Consider the following 7,008-nt stretch of genomic DNA (forward strand, 5'->3'; position numbering starts at 1 on the left):
CCCCCCCCCCCCTCCCCAGTTTGAATATCATTGGTGGCCAGTGCGCCCCCCCCCCCCCCCTCCCTCTATTGTAATAATTCGTTAGTGGCACAGTGTGCGCCCCCCCCCCCTCCCTCCCTCTATTGTAATAATTCGTTGGTGGCACGGTGGGCCCCCCCCCCCCTCCCTCCCTCTATTGTAATAATTCGTTGGTGGCACAGTGTGCGCCCCCCTCCCTCTATAGCATTAACAACATTGGTGGCCAGTGTGCGGCCTCCCATCCCCCCCCCCCCCCCCATCATTGGTGGCAGCGGAGTTCCGATCGGAGTCCCAGTTTAATCGCTGGGGCTCCGATCGGTAACCATGGCAACCAGGACGCTACTACAGTCCTGGTTGCCATGGTTACTTAGCAATAGTACAATAGTAGAAGATTCATACTTACCTGCTGCTGCGATGTTCGTGTCCGGCCGGGAGCTCCACCTACTGGTAAGTGACAGGTCTGTGCGGCGCATTGCTAAATGAACTGTCACTTACCAGTAGGAGGAGCTCCCGGCCGGACACAGACATCGCAGCTCCCAGGTAAGTATGAATCTTTTACTATTGTACTATTGCTAGTAAACCGCTGCCACCAATGATCGGGGGGGGGGGGGGAGATGGGAGGCCGCACACTGGCCACCAATGTTGTTAATGCTATAGAGGGGGGGGGGGCCGATGGGGGGCGCACACTGTGCCACCAACGATTTATTATAATAGAGGGGGGGGGGGCGCACACTGTGCCACCAACGATTTATTACAATAGAGGGAGGAAGGGGGGGAGGGGCGCACTGGCCACCAACGATTTATTACAATAGAGGGTGGAGGGGGGGGGGGGGGGGCCGCACTGGCCACCAATGATATTCAAACTGGGGGGGGGGGGGGGGGGGGGTCCCCTGCTGCCTGGCAGCCCTGATCTCTTACAGGGGGATATGATAGTACAATTAACCCCTTCAGGTGCGGCACCTGAGGGGTTAATTGTGCTGATCACGGCCCCCTGTAAGAGATCGGATGCTGCCAGGCAGGAGGGGGCAGTCATGTACACAGTTTGTAGTATATTCTAACTAGAAGCGTCCCCATCACCATGGGAACGCCTCTGTGTTAGAATATACTGTCGGAAATGAGGTTTCACGATCTAACTCATAACCGACTGTATATTCTAACATAGAGGCGTTCCCATGGTGATGGGGACGCTTCAAGTTAAAATATACCATCGGATTGGAGAAAACTCCGATCCGATGGTATAAAAGGTACTCCGGACTTTACATTGAAAGTCAATGGGGACGGATCCGTTTGAAATGGCACCATATTGTGTCAACGTCAAACGGATCCGTCCCCATTGACTTGCATTGTAAATCAGGACGGATCCGTTTGGCTCCGCACGGCCAGGCGGACACCAAAACGACTTTTTTTTCCATGTCCGTGGATCCTCCAAAAATCAAGGAAGACCCACGGACGAAAAAACGGTCACGGATCACGGGAAAACGGAACCCCGTTTTGCGGACCGCAAAAAAATACGGTCGTGTGCATGAGGCCTTACATGACGGTGATTACCCCGCTGTGCGCTCTCCTTCTGCTGAAAGAAAACGCTGCGTAAACTAAGGGTTGGTGCAAAAACAGCACAGCAGTGACATGTGGCAGCGCCTACCCAGAGAATGGCTCGGACGACCCATGTATTATGTGAGTTAACCCTAAGTATGTGACCTCTGACCTGTTGCGGTCATAGAGCAGTGGTTTGCCCCCCTTATGGCCTCTTTCAGACTGGCGTTGCGGGAAAATGTGCGGGTGCGTTACGGGAACACCCGCGATTTTTCCACGCGAGTGCAAAACATTGTAATGCGTTTTGCACTCGCGTGAGAAAAATCGCGCAGTCCACTTGATCGCGCAGCCGGCATCTCTTCTGTCTCCTTTGCTGAACAGGACCTGTGGTGACGTCACTCCGGTCATCACATGATCCATCACATGATCCATCACATGATCCATCACATGATCCATCACATGATCCATCTCATGATCCATCTCATGATCCATCTCATGATCCATCTCATGATCCATCTCATGATCCATCTCATGATCCATCTCATGATCCATCTCATGATCCATCACCATGGTAAAAGATCATGTGACGGATCATGTGATGACCGAAGTGACGTCACCACAGGTCCTGTTCAGCAAAGGAGACAGACGAGAAGCCGGGCAGCGCGATCAAGTGGATTAAGGTGAGTTAAATTATTATTTATTTATTTTTATTAACCCCTCCAGCGCTATTGTACTATGCAGTCTGTATACAGAATGCTATTATTTTCCCTTATAACCATATTATAAGGGAAAATAATAATGATCGGGTCTCCATCCCGATCGTCTCCTAGCAACCGTGCGTGAAAATCGCACCGCATCCGCACTTGCTTGCGGATGCTTACGATTTTCACGCAACCCCATTCACTTCTATGGGGCCTGCGTTACGTGAAAAACGCTGAATATAGAGCATGCTGCGATTTTCACGCAACGCACAAGTGATCTGTGAAAATCACCGCTCATGTGAACAGCCTCATAGAAATGAATGGGTCGGTATTCAGTGCGGGTGCAATGCGTTCAACTCACGCATCACATCCGCGCGGAATACTCGCCCGTGTGAAAGGGGCCTAAGTGATGCATGTCCCGCCATTCATCACTGTACTGTATGGAAATTAAAGGGACAGTAACCTCAGCGGGTCCAGAATAAAACATCCGCGGTTTATTCAGATACACGTCTAACAGCACATTTACTACACACATTGAATTCATTTTCAATGGGACCGTATGCTGTCCGCATCCGCACTTCCGTTCTGCGGCCCCGCAAAAAAATAGAACATGTCCTATTCTTGTCCACAGCCACCGACAAGAAGAGGCATTTCTATTATAGTGCCGCCATGTGAGGTCCACAAAATGCGGAACGCACATGGCCAGTGTCCGTGTTTTGCGGATCTGCAATTTGCGGACGTGTGAATAGACACTAATAATGCCGGCTGCGATGGGAAGTGACGAGGCGTGAGTGCCGCCATACTGCCGTTCAGCACAGTGACAATCCTTTCATTACGGACAGGCTTGTTGCTAGGCAGTTTGTCCATAGCAACCAGTGTCTTTTCAGGGGTTTGTGGTTAGATTACCATGGTCTTCGTCTGAGAGCAAATTTGCCCCTTGGTGGCACAAAAGTTTTTTTTTGGAAAATATCCCAGGATGACTTGAGACAATGACGAGGTTTTCCACAGTGTCCATTCTCCTCAGTGGGTTGTGTACATAATGCAGGACTAGACAGATCCTACAGAGCTTCAGAGTGAACCTTGTAATACCTTCTCATTCAGGTCCAATGTTCTGTACGCTCCACTCAACCCAACTGTAAACCTGTATGCATTAAACTCCTGAGCTCCCCCTAGTGGTGGCTGTATATATCTGTATGTAGTAATCTCCTGAGCTCCCCCTAGTGGTGGCTGTATATATCTGTATGCAGTAATCTCCTGAGCTCCCTCTAGTGGTGGCTGTATATATCTGTATGTAGTAATCTCCTGAGCTCCCTCTAGTGGTGGCTGTATATATCTGTATGCAGTAATCTCCTGAGCTCCCTCTAGTGGTGGCTGTATATATCTGTATGTAGTAATCTCCTGAGCTCCCTCTAGTGGTGGCTGCATGTATCTGTAAGTAGTAATCTCCCGAGCTCCCTCTAGTGGTGGCTGTATATATCTGTATGTAGTAATCTCCTGAGCTCCCCCTAGTGGTGGCTGTATATATCTGTATGTAGTAATCTCCTGAGCTCCCTCTAGTGATGGCTGCATGTATCTGTAAGTAGTAATCTCCTGAGCTCCCTCTAGTGGTGGCTGTATATATCTGTATGTAGTAATCTCCTGAGCTCCCTCTAGTGGTGGTTGTACATATCTGTATGTAGTAATCTCCTGAGCTCCCTCTAGTGGTGGCTGTATATATCTGTATGTAGTAATCTCCTGAGCTCCCTCTAGTGGTGGCTGTATATATCTGTATGTAGTAATCTCCTGAGCTCCCTCTAGTGGTAGCTGTATATATCTGTATGTAGTAATCTCCTGAGCTCCCTCTAGTGGTAGCTGTATATATCTGTATGTAGTAATCTCCTGAGCTCCCTCTAGTGGTGTCTGTATATATCTGTATGTAGTAATCTCCTGAGCTCCCTCTAGTGGTGGCTGTATATATCTGTATGTAGTAATCTCCTGAGCTCCCTCTAGTGGTGGCTGTATATATCTGTATGTAGTAATCTCCTGAGCTCCCCCTAGTGGTGGCTGTATATATCTGTATGCAGTAATCTCCTGAGCTCCCTCTAGTGGTGGCCTTATATATCTGTATGTAGTAATCTCATGAGCTCCCTCTAGTGGTGGCCTTATATATCTGTATGCAGTAATCTCCTGAGCTCCCTCTAGTGGTGGCCTTATATATCTGTATGCAGTAATCTCATGAGCTCCCTCTAGTGGTGGCTGTATATATCTGTATGCAGTAATCTCCTGAGCTCCCTCTAGTGGTGGCTGTATATATCTGTATGTAGTAATCTCCTGAGCTCCCTCTAGTGGTGGCTGTATATATCTGTATGCAGTAATCTCCTGAGCTCCCTCTAGTGGTGGCTGTATATATCTGTATGTAGTAATCTCCTGAGCTCCCTCTAGTAGTGGCTGTATATATCTGTATGCAGTAATCTCCTGAGCTCCCTCTAGTAGTGGCTGTATATATCTGTATGCAGTAATCTCCTGAGCTCCATCTAGTGGTGGCTGTATATATCTGTATGTAGTAATCTCCTAAACTCCCTCTAGTGGTGGCTGTATATATCTGTATGCAGTAATCTTCTGAGCTCCCTCTAGTGGTGGCTGTATATATCTGTATGTAGTAATCTCCTGAGCTCCCCCTAGTGGTGGCTGTATATATCTGTATGCAGTAATCTCCTGAGCTCCCTTTAGTGGTGGCCTTATATATCTGTATGTAATAATCTCCTGAGCTCCCTCTAGTGGTGGCTGTATATATCTGTATGTAGTAATCTCCTGAGTTCCCTCTAGTGGTGGCTGTATATATCTGTATGCAGTAATCTCCTGAGCTCCCTCTAGTGGTGGCTGTATATATCTGTATGCAGTAATCTCCTGAGCTCCCTCTAGTGGTGACTGTATATATCTGTATGTAGTAATCTCCTGAGCTCCCTCTAGTGGTGGCTTTATATATCTGTATGTAGTAATCTCCTGAGCTCCCTCTAGTGGTGGCTGTATATATCTGTATGCAGTAATCTCCTGAGCTCCCTCTAGTGGTGGCTGTATATATCTGTATGTAGTAATCTCCTGAGCTCCCTCTAGTGGTAACAGTCAGCTTGAATTTTGTATATACTTTGGTGAAATACATTTTGGTGTTCATTTTAAAGGGACCCCAGACACTCAATAACTCACTAATATCCTGACAATCAAGTGATCCTTCTGTATTATTAGTGCAGGCGTTGCACCCCTGATATGCTACTTGTGGGGTGCACAGTAGTTTGGGGGTTAGCATGATATGACACAGCCTTCATTTTGAGTGGTGTGGATTTTCCTGACATGTTGGATGCTTACTTGCTTCTGCCGCCCCTGAGTAGTGATGGGTCTGAAGCGCGTGATTTCATAGCATTCCTGGTAAAGAGTTCACATCATGGCGGCTGTCTCGGCTGACTAGAGGGGCTTTGTGAGGACCCTCTGTGATCTGATTGTCATCGCTGGAAGTTCCCAACAACATGGCCCCTTGCACGTTATTCATTGTGGCCAATGGTTTTTAAATGTGTAATAACGGAGAATGATGTGTGATCGCGGGCATGCGTTCTGTTGCTCCCTGGTATCCGCCATTTTTGAGCCCTCTTGTTCTCTGCACTGGTTTTATGTTTATCGTTAATGGGAAATTAGATCAGTTTCCTGAAGTCTTAAATGTCTGCACAAACCCTCTCTGCGCAAAAACGTCACACTCGCCTTTTTTAAGTCGTGCCACGTGTTTTCCCTCCCCTCCCACCTCTAGGTGTAGATTTTAGTTTCTGGTGCAATGGATTTCCAGGATCTTAGGCCGGAGACTGGCGCACCACATGGCGGTCTTAGTGCATCACCTCCACAACACTAATCTGTACTTTTGCTGTTCCCTCCCCAGTGACCCATTGAGGGGTTAATCTTGACATCTCGTTACTTAACCCTTCGGAGGCTTCTCAAATCCGCTTTTGCTTTGTGTGGAAGTTTTAATATTTAAAGCTCCTGCTCTTTTTTCACAAGGTTAATCCTTTCCTTACACGCAGCAGACCCGGAGGGCAGAGCTGATCCTTCGGGCAGGCGCCAGCTTCCGGTTTCTCTGGGTTGGCAGAGATTCTTGGAGAATCTGCGAGGTCCTTGCCACTTTCGCTGTGTTTAGGGGAAGGATATACGGCGCAGATATCAGCGGCTGTCCAGGAGTGTTATGAACGCTGTCACACTTGTCCGCAGGCTGTGTCTGGTACTGCAGCTCAGTCCCATCCACCGATAAGTATGGAGCCGTAGTCCCGGCCAGTTCCACCCCAGGAGGTCGGGTCCTTGATCCACCTTCTTCTCTAATCTTATAGAAGTTCTGTTGGGACATTTCTCAGTTGTATCTGTGACGGGAAAAGCTGGATGACGGTCAATATGGCTGCTGTAAATTCCCCACTGCTCAGCAATTTCTGCATGAATTCCCAGCGGTTTGGTAAAATCTCATCCACTTCGCTGCTACTTGTAATAAGCTGCAGCCGGTTGTTCCCGTGTGAACACACCCTAAGGGTACAGCCACACATGACGGAATTTCCACAGCGGACAACCCACCTCTAACGGGATCTGGGATCACTGCTGGGATCACAGGGGTCTTCTGCATTGTAAAGGTTGAAAGCCGAAGTGAATGGTCAGGCTGCAGCTCGAAACCCCACTGCGTGAGCCGGTCTACGCTGCAGGCTTTCTCCGTAGTGTGTGGAAATACCCTGAGGGTTGTCAGGAGGAGGCGCCA

General features: G+C 48.6%; 1 protein-coding gene across 3 annotated transcripts in view; it reads left to right on the plus strand.

Annotated features, from left to right (window-relative positions):
- The window catches only part of FANCM (FA complementation group M), a 98,386-nt gene that overhangs the window by 14,081 nt on the left and 77,297 nt on the right, over positions 1–7,008 (plus strand). The gene's annotated exons all lie outside the window — the stretch shown is intronic.

This window comes from Bufo bufo, chromosome 11 (assembly GCF_905171765.1).
Source record: "Bufo bufo chromosome 11, aBufBuf1.1, whole genome shotgun sequence".
NCBI classification, from domain to species: domain Eukaryota; kingdom Metazoa; phylum Chordata; class Amphibia; order Anura; family Bufonidae; genus Bufo; species Bufo bufo.